The sequence below is a fragment of the Haliaeetus albicilla genome, chromosome 14 (genome assembly GCF_947461875.1).
Source record: "Haliaeetus albicilla chromosome 14, bHalAlb1.1, whole genome shotgun sequence".
Taxonomy (NCBI): domain Eukaryota; kingdom Metazoa; phylum Chordata; class Aves; order Accipitriformes; family Accipitridae; genus Haliaeetus; species Haliaeetus albicilla.
The window spans coordinates 38,621,801-38,634,031 of NC_091496.1; the positions used below are offsets into that span (position 1 = coordinate 38,621,801).

The 12,231-nt window shown below is 46.6% G+C and overlaps 2 long non-coding RNA genes across 3 annotated transcripts in view; both read left to right on the forward strand.

The window, feature by feature from the left end:
* The first annotated feature begins 1,985 nt into the window (after positions 1-1,985).
* Positions 1,986-12,231, forward strand: part of LOC138689017 (uncharacterized) — a 54,024-nt gene continuing 43,778 nt past the window's right edge. The window contains exon 1 of the long non-coding RNA XR_011327834.1: positions 1,986-2,183. This is a non-coding gene — a long non-coding RNA (uncharacterized lncRNA). The remainder of the gene's footprint in view (positions 2,184-12,231) is intronic.
* LOC138689058 (uncharacterized) lies at positions 3,861-6,014 on the forward strand. 2 transcript variants are annotated; one of them, XR_011327863.1, is made up of 3 exons: positions 3,861-4,174; positions 4,356-4,461; positions 5,567-6,014. It is a non-coding gene; the product is annotated as an uncharacterized lncRNA (long non-coding RNA). The 2 variants fall into 2 exon arrangements; XR_011327864.1 differs by having other exon boundaries at positions 5,609-6,014.

The following is a 12,231-nucleotide window of genomic DNA, read 5'->3' on the forward strand; positions in this document are numbered from 1 at the left end:
TTGTACTCTCTTTGGTTTTCTTGTTTTCTGGGTGGCTGGGCCCGGCTACCCGCGGGGGTGCTTCGGCTGGGGGGTTTGGGGTGGGGGCCTGGCCGTGCCGGTGATGGCGGGGAAATAAAGCCTGAAACGGCAATCGTGAAGCGACGCCCTGCCTGTGCTGGGGCTGCCCCGCAGAGGCGTGGGGCCGGGCCCTCCGCAGGTCCCGAGCACTCCCCGAAACTACGTGTGGGGCCCCGGGGGTGCAGGGCTGTGGGGTGGCTACGCTCAGCGTCGCCCGTGGGCACTGCAGGGTCAGAAACGGAGAACAAGTTTTCTGTTCCTGGGGCTTGACAACAGGCTCGCGTGGCTGATGTGGGGGCTCGGAAACAGACCGAGCTGCGCGGCTTTGGGCCCAGAAACAGAGGTCCGGCCCTGCGTGTTTGGGCCTTGAGAACGGGCTCAGCAGCCGGGTTTTTTGGCTCCCAAATGGGCCCCGAGTCAGCTGGTGCGGGGTCCAAAAGCGGGAGCCGGCTTGGCTGGTTTTGCAGGCGGGTGGGAGGGTGTTGGGGGCTGCGGGGGGAAGCGGGGGGCGGGCAGGGTGCGTGGACCCTCCCCGGAGATGGGGGTCTGGTTGTGTCGGACGCCGAAGTTTGGGAGTCCGGCACGCAGCAGGCCGAACTCAACATCTGTGATGGTCTGTGGGGGGGAAGGGCGCTTTTCAGACCCCACGTGCCCTCTTTGAGTCCAGCTCTTCTTTCTGCGCTGCTCAGAATAGTTGTTAAGTAATTAATCGCGCAAACTAACGAATATTTATTCGGCGTGTAACTCTGATGTTTAATCCCAATGCTCCAGTTTTGACAGCAGTTGATATACAACCTTATGGAAAGCCCAGACCGTTGCACGTAGCTGGAGCTTGTAAGGAGAAGCAGCTGAAATCAGCCGGAGCTTCAGCGCGGAGCTGGGGCTTCAACGAGCCAGAACTGTAGCAAGCGGGAGCTGGAACGAGGCGGGGTGTCCGCTGTCTGGAGCGTGCATTAGCCAGAGGCAAAAGTACCTGCGGCTGTAAGGAGCAGGAGGCGCGATTAGCTGGAGCGTCTTTTCGCTGGAGCGTCCGTCGGCCGGACTGCGCTCCCAGCACGGCGGAAGAGCGGCCGGGCGCAGGCAGGGCTGTCCGCAGCAAGCTGCTCCGAGCGGCAGGGAGGCGAGTTGTCCTTCTGCCAGCGGGGAGCCCGGCCTCTTCCCTCGGGCATGCAATCCACACCGCGCTCCTCTCTGCGTGGAGGGTCTCTCCCGGTCCGTTCCCGCGGGCAGAAGCGAGGTGGGGGTCCCCCGTCTCTCCTGGGGCAGCCCCCCCCGCGAGGGGGCGCGGGCGAGGTGTCGTCGTCCCCTCGGTACCGGGCAAAGGGGAGAGAAACCGGCCGGCGGGAGCTCCTGGGGTGCAGAGCCCTTCCGGCAGAATCCTCCCCTGTCTTTCCACCGTTGGCTGGGTGTGACGAGCAGGTTCATTTCTTTGTTTCCTCTTCTCCCAGCGTCACCTTCCGCGTCACACGAAGAAAATCCTGCGTGGTCAATTCCGCTTGCTGCTCAGGTAGTCGCACGTGTCGGGCTGGGGGAGCGGAGAGAAACACTTGCGAGTTCAAGGGCACTACAGATGCTCCACGTTAAACCCACAGGGAAGGCAAATTTGCTGCTAGTGCAGAAAAGCTGATGGAAAAATTGCTGTTTAACAGATCGTGCCCTGTTCCTGAACTGGTCCCTTGATATGTTTTTGTTTCAGGTGAAAGAATGAAATTTTTTGTCTGGTAAATTCAGAGCTGCCTGTTAGCTTCTTCAGGGTCGAGTGTTTCTCTTCTCTCTGTTCATACTGATTTGATGGGCAAGTTGGAAATAGCCTTTTACTTTTTTTATGTATAACTGAATTTTTAGGAATATGTGGTGTCCCCGTAGTTCATTTTGGAGCACCTAGATGCCAGCAGAAATGTAATGAGTGAAACATGATGGAAACTGGTACTTAAACTTGATTTTTATTTGATTTTTTTTTTTCCTTCCCCATGAAGAGTGTTGATGGCATTTTGTCCCGTGGCACAATCCCCATTCCGTTCAGTGGAGTCTTCAGTCTAGGACTTTTAAGTAAAAAAGTTTGTCCTTCCAAAAAGGGACTAGTCATTCATAGGACCGAGGCATAGACTTGGAGAGTCGCTTAAGTACGTGATCGGAATTAAAGCCAACTTCAGTTGATGTTGCTGCTGTTGGTCTTTGCTTTCATTGATTTCTCCACCACTCCCTCATGGTTGGGAGCTCTGAATCGTAATGTTTTTCACTCTCTAACACATTTCCACACCCACCCCCAAAAAAAGGAGAGGCAGTGTCTAAAAGTTAATTAGTTTCCTCACAAATGCGTGAGCAAATAAAATTTGAGTTATGATGATTAAAACCATAAAAATGACACCAGTCTTGCAGATCTGGACTATTTCTGAACAGGTACTCATCACACGCAAAAGTCGTCAGGTCACCTGCGCTTCATGCTCTGACAAGACAAAATGCTGAGGCAGGGATGAGCTCTGAAAGAAGAAAAAAAAAAAAAGATACAGGGTCACGGTTTTGTTTTGTTGTTGTTTGTTTTTTAGAGAGTGCAATATTGACTGGTGCCAGCCTGCAGAGCTCTTCTGCTGCCTGACCTCTCCTTCTCTTTTGTGGCTGTAATTGTCGTTTGGATAATTGTAGAAGAGCAATTAAGTTACTTGCCTCTGTGAATGTGCTGGTAATACCAGGAAGGCAAATGCTTGAACCAGTAGTGAATAACTTGGCTACAAGTAGAATTTCTGAAGGAAGAACAGCAGCAGCAACAGGAAGCAAATAGCAAGTGACCAAAAAACTTGCGTGTGTCAAACGCATCAAAGCTTCATTGCTGAATGTTGTTTGGCAATATGTTCCAAATGGCTTTTTTCGGTAAACGTAAATTTTCAGGAAGTTCAAGGTTGCGTGTGGCAAAACGTGTCCCTCTGCGTACGCGTCCTGCTACGTAAATAGCATGGGTCGATGGCAAGTCCAGCGGCAGGGCTGCTGTGCCCTACTCTAGACGTTGCCGTAGTAGTGTTGCGGTATTTAGACCTTCACGGACGGGCCGAGGAACGGAAGGAGAATGCCCGTTTTCTGTAAGGGCTCAGAATGCCGACCCTTTTCTCTGCCTGCCGCTCCCCTGTGCGTGAGATGAAGCTGTTTTATTTTTCTCCCTTGTTCCTGGTCTAAATATTTCTGGAGCTGTCGCTGCTGTGGGTTTGCAATTGGTGTTGCTGCGTTTTTGTAGCGGTCTAGCGATGGGTCGTTTCTGCTGCGGCGAAGCGTCGAGATACGGTTTTCGGTTTAAAGCATCAGAAACTACGTTCACGGAAACCGGTAACTCGCGGCGCAGGTGAAACTGATCTGGCGCGTGCAGCTGTGCTCGCAGGGCTGCTCGGTGGCTCCTCATCAAAACGGCAGGGTGCGTGCGTGGACATCCATAGGGTTGCGCTCTGGGTCCGAGAGCGTTAACATATTTTTGCTGTTGGAAGATGGAACGGAGCGTGTGCCTGTTAAATCTCAGGGCGGTCAAAAGCTAGGAGGGACCGTGAGCGGGTTTGGTGGCATAACTGCGGTTTTAAAAGATCTTGACCGTTTGGAGCAACGGCCCGGAAAAAATCATTCCTTTTTTGCAACGAGACAGTTCACAAGGACAGATGTGTTGCTGTGCTCTCTAGCAAAAATACTCAACTTGGGACGTATAGGGCGATGAAGCCTCGGCTATACTAAGGCTTGAGAAAACGTATGTAGGTCTCTATGTCTGTCACCTGAAAGTAAAGTTACCAATGAGTCAAAAAAGAAAGGAAAAAAAAAGGCATGGTTGTCTGAAAAATGCAAAAGCTCTAGTGGCCTGTGTCAACAGCTGTACCAAAGATGACGCAAAAATACTTTTTCCTCCGCTCAGTCGTACTGTCTTCACAAACCTTCACAACAAAAAGGCAGCTTTGGATTTCTGCCCAGCTTTGTGCTAATGTTTTTCTTCTTCTCTCAGCTGGATGTCAGCTAGCACCGTTTCACCGTGGTTGCCATGGAAAGATTCCGTAGTGGCCTGCATTTGAAGAATTTTTTTATTTGAAGAATAAAATAAAGAGGATCCAGCCAGCAGCTGCAGACAGGAGATAGCCTGCCTCTCCAGGTGAGGATGGACCCTTCTTAGTGTAGTCCTCAGCAGATCCAATCACCAGTGTGCACAGCAGGGCCTGTATGCGTAACCAAAACCACAGTACAGTCATGTAGTGTGTGTGTGTGCATGTGAGCCTGTGTTTCTAGGAAGCCTCATATTGTAAGAGCTGTAAGGCACCAATCTATTCTCTTAGGTGGATGACAGTCAAGTGACTGCAGCTGCAGAGGAGGAAGGGAGAGGGAGAGAGAGACAGGCATGTCTGAACAGTCAAATTCTCTCAGCAGCTCCAAGAGCGGGAGGTACGGTGAGTCCTGGACCCCTGGGGCTGTGTCACCCCTCTTCTGCATCCCAGTCCCTCCCTGCCCCCACCTTCTCTTTCTCTCACTGCTTTAATTTTTTTGTTTTTTTCTTCCTATACCTCTCCCTCTGTTGTTCTCTAAGTCCCCCTCTTTCTCTGTTGTTCTGCTTCTGCTTTCTTTTTCTCTCTGCACTTCTGGCCTGTCCCATCCCTCTTTTTTATCCTCTGTTTCTGCCCTGCAGCCCGTCACTACTTTTTCTTTCTCCATCTATCCGTCTGTCTTCTTATCCCAATCTTGTTAATTCCTCCCTATCTGCCCTTTAGCCCTTCACAGTTCCCGCCGCTCTCACCTGTCTGATGCTGTGTCTCTATTTTTAAATTCCTTTCTCTGCCCTGTATTCTGGATACATTTTTACTTTCTTAGATTCTCTTGTTCCAGGTCCCTGTCCCTATGTTTTAACTTCTTCCCTCACTGTCCCATAGCCCATTGTTGTCTTTATTAGTCTCTCTGTCTGGTTCCCTGTCCCTATTCTTTATTTTCCCTCTCTCTCCCCTTTAGATCATCAGTGTTTTTGATATTTCTCAGTCTCTCTCATCTACCTCACTGTCCCCTTTTTTTAATTCTTCCTTCTGCCCTGCGGCTCATCACTAATATTTGTTTTTCTCCATCTCTCTGTGTGGTATCCTCTCCCTTTTTATTAGTTCCTCCTTGCTGTCCTGTAGCCCATTGCTACCCCCCCCCGCCCCATCTCTCTCTCTGTCTCCCTTTCCCTACTTTTCAATCCCCCCTCTCTGCCCTGAAGCCGATCACTGTTGTAGTGAGTTTGTGTGGCCAGCTGGGGCAGGGGAGTGGGCCGGGGCTGCAGGGGTGGGTTCTGGGAGAAGACACCAGGACTTGCCCCCATGCTGGGCACAGCCAGTTCCAGCAAGATGGAGCTGCTACTGGTCAAAGCTGAGCCAACCAGCAACCCTGGTAGCACCTCTGTGATATTTAAGAAGGGCTAAAAAAAAATGCTGTGCAGAAGCTGTCAGTCCTGCAGACACCCAAGTCAGTGAAGAAGGAAAAGGAGGAGGTGATCCAGGTCCTAAAGCAGATTCCCCTGCAGTCTGCAGTGAAGACCATGGTGACATAGGCTGTCCCCCTGCAGCCCACGGAGGTCCATGGCAGAGCAGATGTGCACCCTGCAGCCGATGGGGGACCCCTCGCCAGAGCAGGCGGATGCACCCAAAGGAGGCTGTGACGCTGTGGAGAGGAGCCCACATTGGAGCAGGTTTTCTGGCAGGACCTGTGGCCCCATGGGAGTGACACCACACTGGAACAGAGGAAGAACACGAAGAAGGAAGGAGCAGCAGAGACAACTTGTGATGAACTGACTGCAACCCCCCCCTCCCTCTCCCCCTGTGCTGCTTGGTAGGAGGAGGTAGAGAAGTCAGGAGTGAAGATGAGCCCAGGAAAAAGAGAGGGGTGGGGGGAAGGTGTTTTTCAGATTTGTTCATATTTCTCATTATTGTACTCTGATTTTGACTGACAATAAATTAATTGCCCCAAGTTGAGTCTGTTTTGCCTGTGACAGTAATTGGTGAGTGATCTCTTTGTCCTTATCTTGACCCACAAGCTTTTTTGTTGTATTTTGTACCCTCCTGTCTTGTTGAGGGGGAGGAATGATAGAGTGGCTTGGTGGACACTCGTCAGCCAGGCAAGGTCAACCCACCACAGTTTCCTTCTATCAGGCTCCCTGTCCCTATTTTTAAAATCTTGCCTATATTTCTTGTATGTCATCACTTTTGAAACTTCCTACCTCTCCATCCCTATTTAAATTCTTGCATGTTTCTTAAACCCAGTTGCTTTTAAAATTTTCTTGCTACTTTTCCCTCTCTTTGTCTCCCTGACCTTAGTTTAATTTCTCGCCTGCATTTCTTGTGCCCTGTTGCTTTTCAAATTTCATTCTTACGTCTCCCTCTATGCAGCTTCATGTACCTACTTTTTGATTCTTGTACCCTGTTGCTTTCAAAATTTTCTTTCTATGTTTCCTTCTATCCATCTCCCTGTCTCTAGTTCTTAACTCTTCCCTCTCTGTCCTGTACCATGTCACTTCTTACATTTTCTGCCTACCCCTCAGTTCTTGCCTATGTTTCTTGTATGCTGTTGCTTTTTAAAATTTTTCTCTCTACCTGGCTCCCTGTTTCTTTTTTCTAGTTCTTGCTGTTTCTTCTCCTGTATCACCTGAGAATGTTTCCCTGTCCCTTGTCCTGTCTTTATCTTCTTGTCCTGCCAGTCTCTTCCCCTTCTCTCCCCTGCTTCCTATTATTTATTCCTCCATCTCCATCCCTGTTGTTCTGCTCAGTCTCTCTGCTCTTCTCTCTCTACACTGTTTTCCTGCGTCTCGTCCCTCTCTTGTTCCCAGCATCCAATTTCCTGGCTCCCTGTCTTGCACATCTGTGTCTCTCTGTCCTTCCTCCTCTGTCTCCCTGGATGTGGGTAGGTCAGGGGCAGGGATGATGTGCTGTGGGGCTTTGGCAATGGCCCCTGTTCCTGATGGGCTCCAGCTGGGGATGGGATGGCCCCAGGTGTGGCCAGTGAGGCTGAGGATGGGGCTGGCCCTGCTGTGTGAAGGGGCTCCAGCTGTAAAGGGGGCTGCCTGGGCAGGGGAACTGGCTGAGGAGGGAGTGCACGGGGGTCTGGCTGGTAGGTGCCTGCAGCAAGGAATGGCCAGTCCTTGTGCCAAGGAAGGATCCCTCTGAGCTGTCCCTGGCCTTTGTTGGCTACATGCGTGAGCCACCATGTATCAAAGCAAGCCTTGTGGATGAGGAGCATTGAGGCGTCCGCTGCGTGCTGCCGAGCGGGTGAGGGTCAGGCAGCCGGCACTGGGGAGGAGGAAGGGGCAGAGGCGGAGAGAGAAGCATCGGGGCGGTGAAGGTCTCCTGCCGGCACCAGGAGCTGTGGTGAGTCCGCACGTCCTCTCCTCTACATCCTGGCCCACCTCTGCCTCCCTTCTTTAGACGTCTGCTTGCCTCCCTTCGTCTGTCTCCCTCTCTGCCTGCCCACCTATGTGTATGGCTCCTCAAAACTTGTTATTCGTCTGTCAACTCTGCCCAGTACCCTGTTGCCTTTTAAATTTTTAATATGCCTCTCTCTAACCAGCTTCTTCTCCCTGTTTTTTATTTTTTCTGCACCGCCTTGTACCCCATTACTTTGAAAACTTAATTTCTATGTCTTCCCCTCTCTGTCTCCCTGACCCTATATCTTAATTCCTCCCTCTCTCCTGTACCCAGTTGCTTGAGACTGGCTGGGCATCGGTCAGTTGGTGGTGAGCAATTGTTTTCATTTGCTGGTTTTGTTTTCTTGTACAACTTTAAAAAAAAAAAGTCTTTTTAATTATTAAACTTTTTATATCAACCCATGAGTTTCTCACGTTTACCCTCCCGATTCTCCCCCTATCCCACTGTGGTGGAGTAAGTGAGCAGCTGTATGGTACATAGTTGCCAGCCAGGGTTAAACTACGATGCTACATCTACTTTTATGAAGCTGCCTATTGCTATTTTTTAATTATTTCCTGTCTGTTGTGTACCCTGTTGCTTTGAAAATTTGCTTTCTATGTCTGCTTTTATCCAGTTCACTGTCTTTATTTTTTATTTTTTTCCTCTCTGTCCTGTGCCCCTGTGTCACTTTTAAATTTCCTTTATATTTCTCAGTTTTAGTTCACTGTGGCTATTTTAAAATTTTTTTTGTCCAGTACCCAATCACTTAAATTTTCCCTCTATATCTACTTGTATCGAGCTGTGTATCACTGTTTTTTAATTCTTTCCTCACTATTGTGTACCCTGTTGCTTTTTACTTTTTCTTTCTATGTCTGCTTTAACATATTCACTGTCTTTAGCTTATTCCTGTCTGTCATGTAGCCCATCACCGTTTAAATTTTCTTCCTATATCTGTCTGTTTAGTTAGCTGTCCCCATTTTTTAATTCTTTTGTCTCTGTCACGTACGCTGTTGTGCTGGTTTTGGCTGGGATTGAGTTAATTTTCTTCCCAGTAGCTAGTATGGGGCTACGTTTTGGATTTGTGCTGAAAACAGCATTGATAACCCAGGGATGTTTTTGTTATTGCTGAGCAGTGCTTGCACAGAGTCAAGGGCTGTTCTGCTTCTCACCCTGCCCCACCAGCGAGCAGGCTGGGGCTGAACAAGGAGCTGGGAGGGGACACAGCTGGGACAGCTGACTCCAACTGACCCAAGGGCTGTTCCAGACCCTATGATGTCATGCTCAGCATATCAAGCTGGGGGAAGGAGAAGGAAGGGGGGACATTCAGAGCGATGGCATTTGTCTTCCCATGTAACCGTTACACAGGATGGAGCCCTCGTTTCCTGGAGATGCCTGAACACCCGCCTGCTGATGGGAAGCGGGGAATGAATTCCTTGTCTTGCTTTGCTTGTGTGCATGGCTTCTGCTTTACCTATTAAACTGTCTTTGTCTCAACCTGTGAGTTTTACTTTTTTCCTGATTTTTCTCCCCCATCCTGCTGCAGGGGGGCAGCAAGCAGGCAGCTGGGGGGTGCTTAGTTGCCAGCTGGGGTTAAACCATGACACCTGTCACTTTTTTTCAAATTTGCTTTCTATGCCTACTTTAACCTATTCACTGTCTTTGTTTTTTTAATTTTATCCTGTGTCCTGTACCATCTCACTTTTAAAATTTTCTTTCTGTGTTTTATTTGTTTGCTGTCCCTATTTTTTAATTTTTTTTCCCTGTATGTCCTGTAAGCGGTTGCTTTTTAAATTTTCTTTCTATGGCTAGTTTTATACAGTTCACTGTCTATATTTAGTTTTTTCGTCTCTGTCTTGCACCCCATTGTTTTTTAAATTTTCTTTCCATATCTCTATTTATCTATTTTTCTCTCCCTATTTTAAAATTTTTTTCCTGTCCTGTATGCCATCATTTTTAAAATTTTCCTTCTATGTCTACTTTTAGCAAGCAGTGTATCACAGCTTTTTGATTCTTTCCTGGCTGTTGTGTACCCTGCCAATTCTTACATTTACTTTCTCTGTGTCTCTGTATTATTCACCCTATCCTTATTTTTTTTCCTAGCCTTTTTTGTTAATGCTGTCACTGTTAAAATTTTCTTTCTGTGTCACCTTTTATCCAGTTCACTTTGTTTTTTAATTTTTCCTGTCTTGCACTCCATCACTTTTAAATTTACTTTCTATTTTTCTATGTAGTTTGCTGTCACTATTGTTTAATACTTTCTTGTCTGTCCTGTAGCTTGTTGCTTTTTAGATTTTGTTTTACATCTTCATTTCTTTAGTTCGCTGTCCCTATTTTTCATTATTTTCCATTTTTCCTTATTCCGTCACTTTTTAAAATTTTCTATCTCTGTTAACCAGTTCTGTCCCTATTTTTCAATTCTTTCTTGTCCTGTACCCCATCACTTTTTAAATTTTCCTTCTATGTCTACTTTTATGATGCTGCATATTACTGGTTTTTAATTCTTTCCTGTCTGTCCTATACCACATCACTTTAAAAACTTACTTTCTATGTATCTCTCTCTCTTTTTCAGCCTCTCAATATTTTTTAATTTTTTCCTTTGTCTTACACTCCATTGCTTTTAAAATTTCCTTTCTATGTCTCTGTTTTAGTTCGCTGTCCCTATTTTTCCCTTTATTTCCTTAATGCTGTGCTTTTATAATAGTCTATGTCTTCTTTTATCCAGTAACTGTTTCTATTTTTTAATTCTTTCCTGTCTGTCGTGAACTGCATTGCTTTTAAAATTTTCTGTGTCTACTCTTATGTAGTTCCCTGTCCCTATTTTTCAATTTTTTCTCTCATAATTCTTTTACTTTTCAAATCTTTTTTCTAGGTGTACTTTTATCTTGTTTCCTGTCCCTATTTTTAATTTTTTCCTGTTTACTGTATCTTGTTGCTTTTAAAATTTCTGGTTTATGTCTACTTTTATCAAGATGTCACTCCCTTTTTTAAAATTTTCCTGCCTGTCCTGTACCCCATCTCTTTTAAATTTTCTTTCCTCATTTATTTTTAGCCAGTTTGCTGTCTTTATTTTTTAATCCATTCTAGTATGTCCCGCACCCAGTTGCTTTTAAAAATTTCTTTCTATGTCTTTGTCTGTCACGTCTCAGTTTCTCAGGATGACAACTCAGGTTTGCCGATTCCCAGGTCAGGATTAAAGTGAAACGACACCAGGGATCCTTTAACTCACAAAACTCAACTTTATTCGCTCATCACAAAAATTGGCATCAATCTACATCAGTAACCTGTGCTAACCCTGCATCACCAAACATATACTACAGGCCTTGCTTATTTTTGGATCAGTTCAGGGAAGACAGTAAGGAGACCCCTTCTGTCGAGTCACGAGGTTCAGAACAGACCCCTTTGCTTTCTAGACTCCTCCTCACAGAGGAGCCTAGGGGCAGCTGGATCCACTCCTATGTCTACAGGGATAAGATGTAGGGATTACAGAAAAGGAAAAAGAAAGGGAGAAACAAGACAGAGAGAGAAGAGAAAGATTTCACCGGTCCTGGGTCCAGCAATGGTTCAGTCAGCTGAGGGGTCCAGTCCCAGTGGGCTTGCACACTTGGGGCTTCAGTTTGTGTCCTTTTATCCTCCTTGCCCCTCATTCGGGCGGGCACTCGAACTTATTAGGCTTATTAGGTGTCATGAACAGCTTGTGAGCCTTTGGGACTTGGGATTCGTTTGGGGGGTAACTTCCCCTTCCCTGCAAACATGATATTTTGTCATGTATGGTGAGCTGTCCTGCTCAGCATATCAGAACAGCCTGGTGAATTGCCCTGCTCAGCTTACCAGAACAGGGAGCTATGCACCCTCTGGCATGCCCTCCCCCTCCTGTTGCTGATGGGTGGCTGATCTGCTGCTTTTCACCTGTGGTTCCTTGCTAGGCAGGGTTCCTTGTTATGCAGAGTTTGTTATTAAGCAGAACTTGCCCCACCACAATGTTTGATACATTAACTCTTTCAGCCTCTCACACTGCCTGTTTAGGGGTTTTTGCTATTTTAAATTTTTTTCCTCTCAATGCCTTCACTTTTGAATTTTGTTTCTTTGTTCACTTTTATGTATTTTTCTGTCTCTATTGTTTCCTTTTTTACTAGCTGTTCTCTACGTTATGTCTCTTAAAATTTTCTATGTCTACTTTTATCAAGATGTCTAACCCTATTTTTTTAATTTCCTGTGTCCTGTTGCTTTTTTGTTTTTATCTACTTTTATCCACTTCACTGTCTTTATATTTCATTCTAGTCTGTGCTGTGTAATTTAAAAGTGCTGTCACTTTAAAAATTTTGTTTATTTAGCTTGACGTTCCTGTGTTTTATTTTTTCCTTTATTTTCTTAATCTTGTGGCTTTTTTAATTTTTTTCCTACATCTGCTTTTATCTACCTCCTGTCCCTACTTCTTAATTCTTGTCTGTTGGTGTCCTGGTTTTGGCTGGGACAGAGTTAATTTTCTTTCTAGTAACTGGTATAGTGTTATGTTTTGGATTTAGTATGAGAAACATGTTGATAACACACTGGTGTTTTCAGTTGTTGCTAAGTAGTACTTAAAGCAAGTCAAGTATTTTTCGGCTTCTCATGCCTAGCCAGCAAGAAGACTGGAGAGGCACAAGAAGTTGGGAGGGGACACAGCCAGGACAGCTGACCTAAACTGGCCAAAGGGATATTCCATACCTTATGATGTCATGCACAGTATATAAACTGGGGGGAGCTGGCTGGGGATGGGGAGCCAGGGGCAGGGATCACTGCTTGGGAACTAACT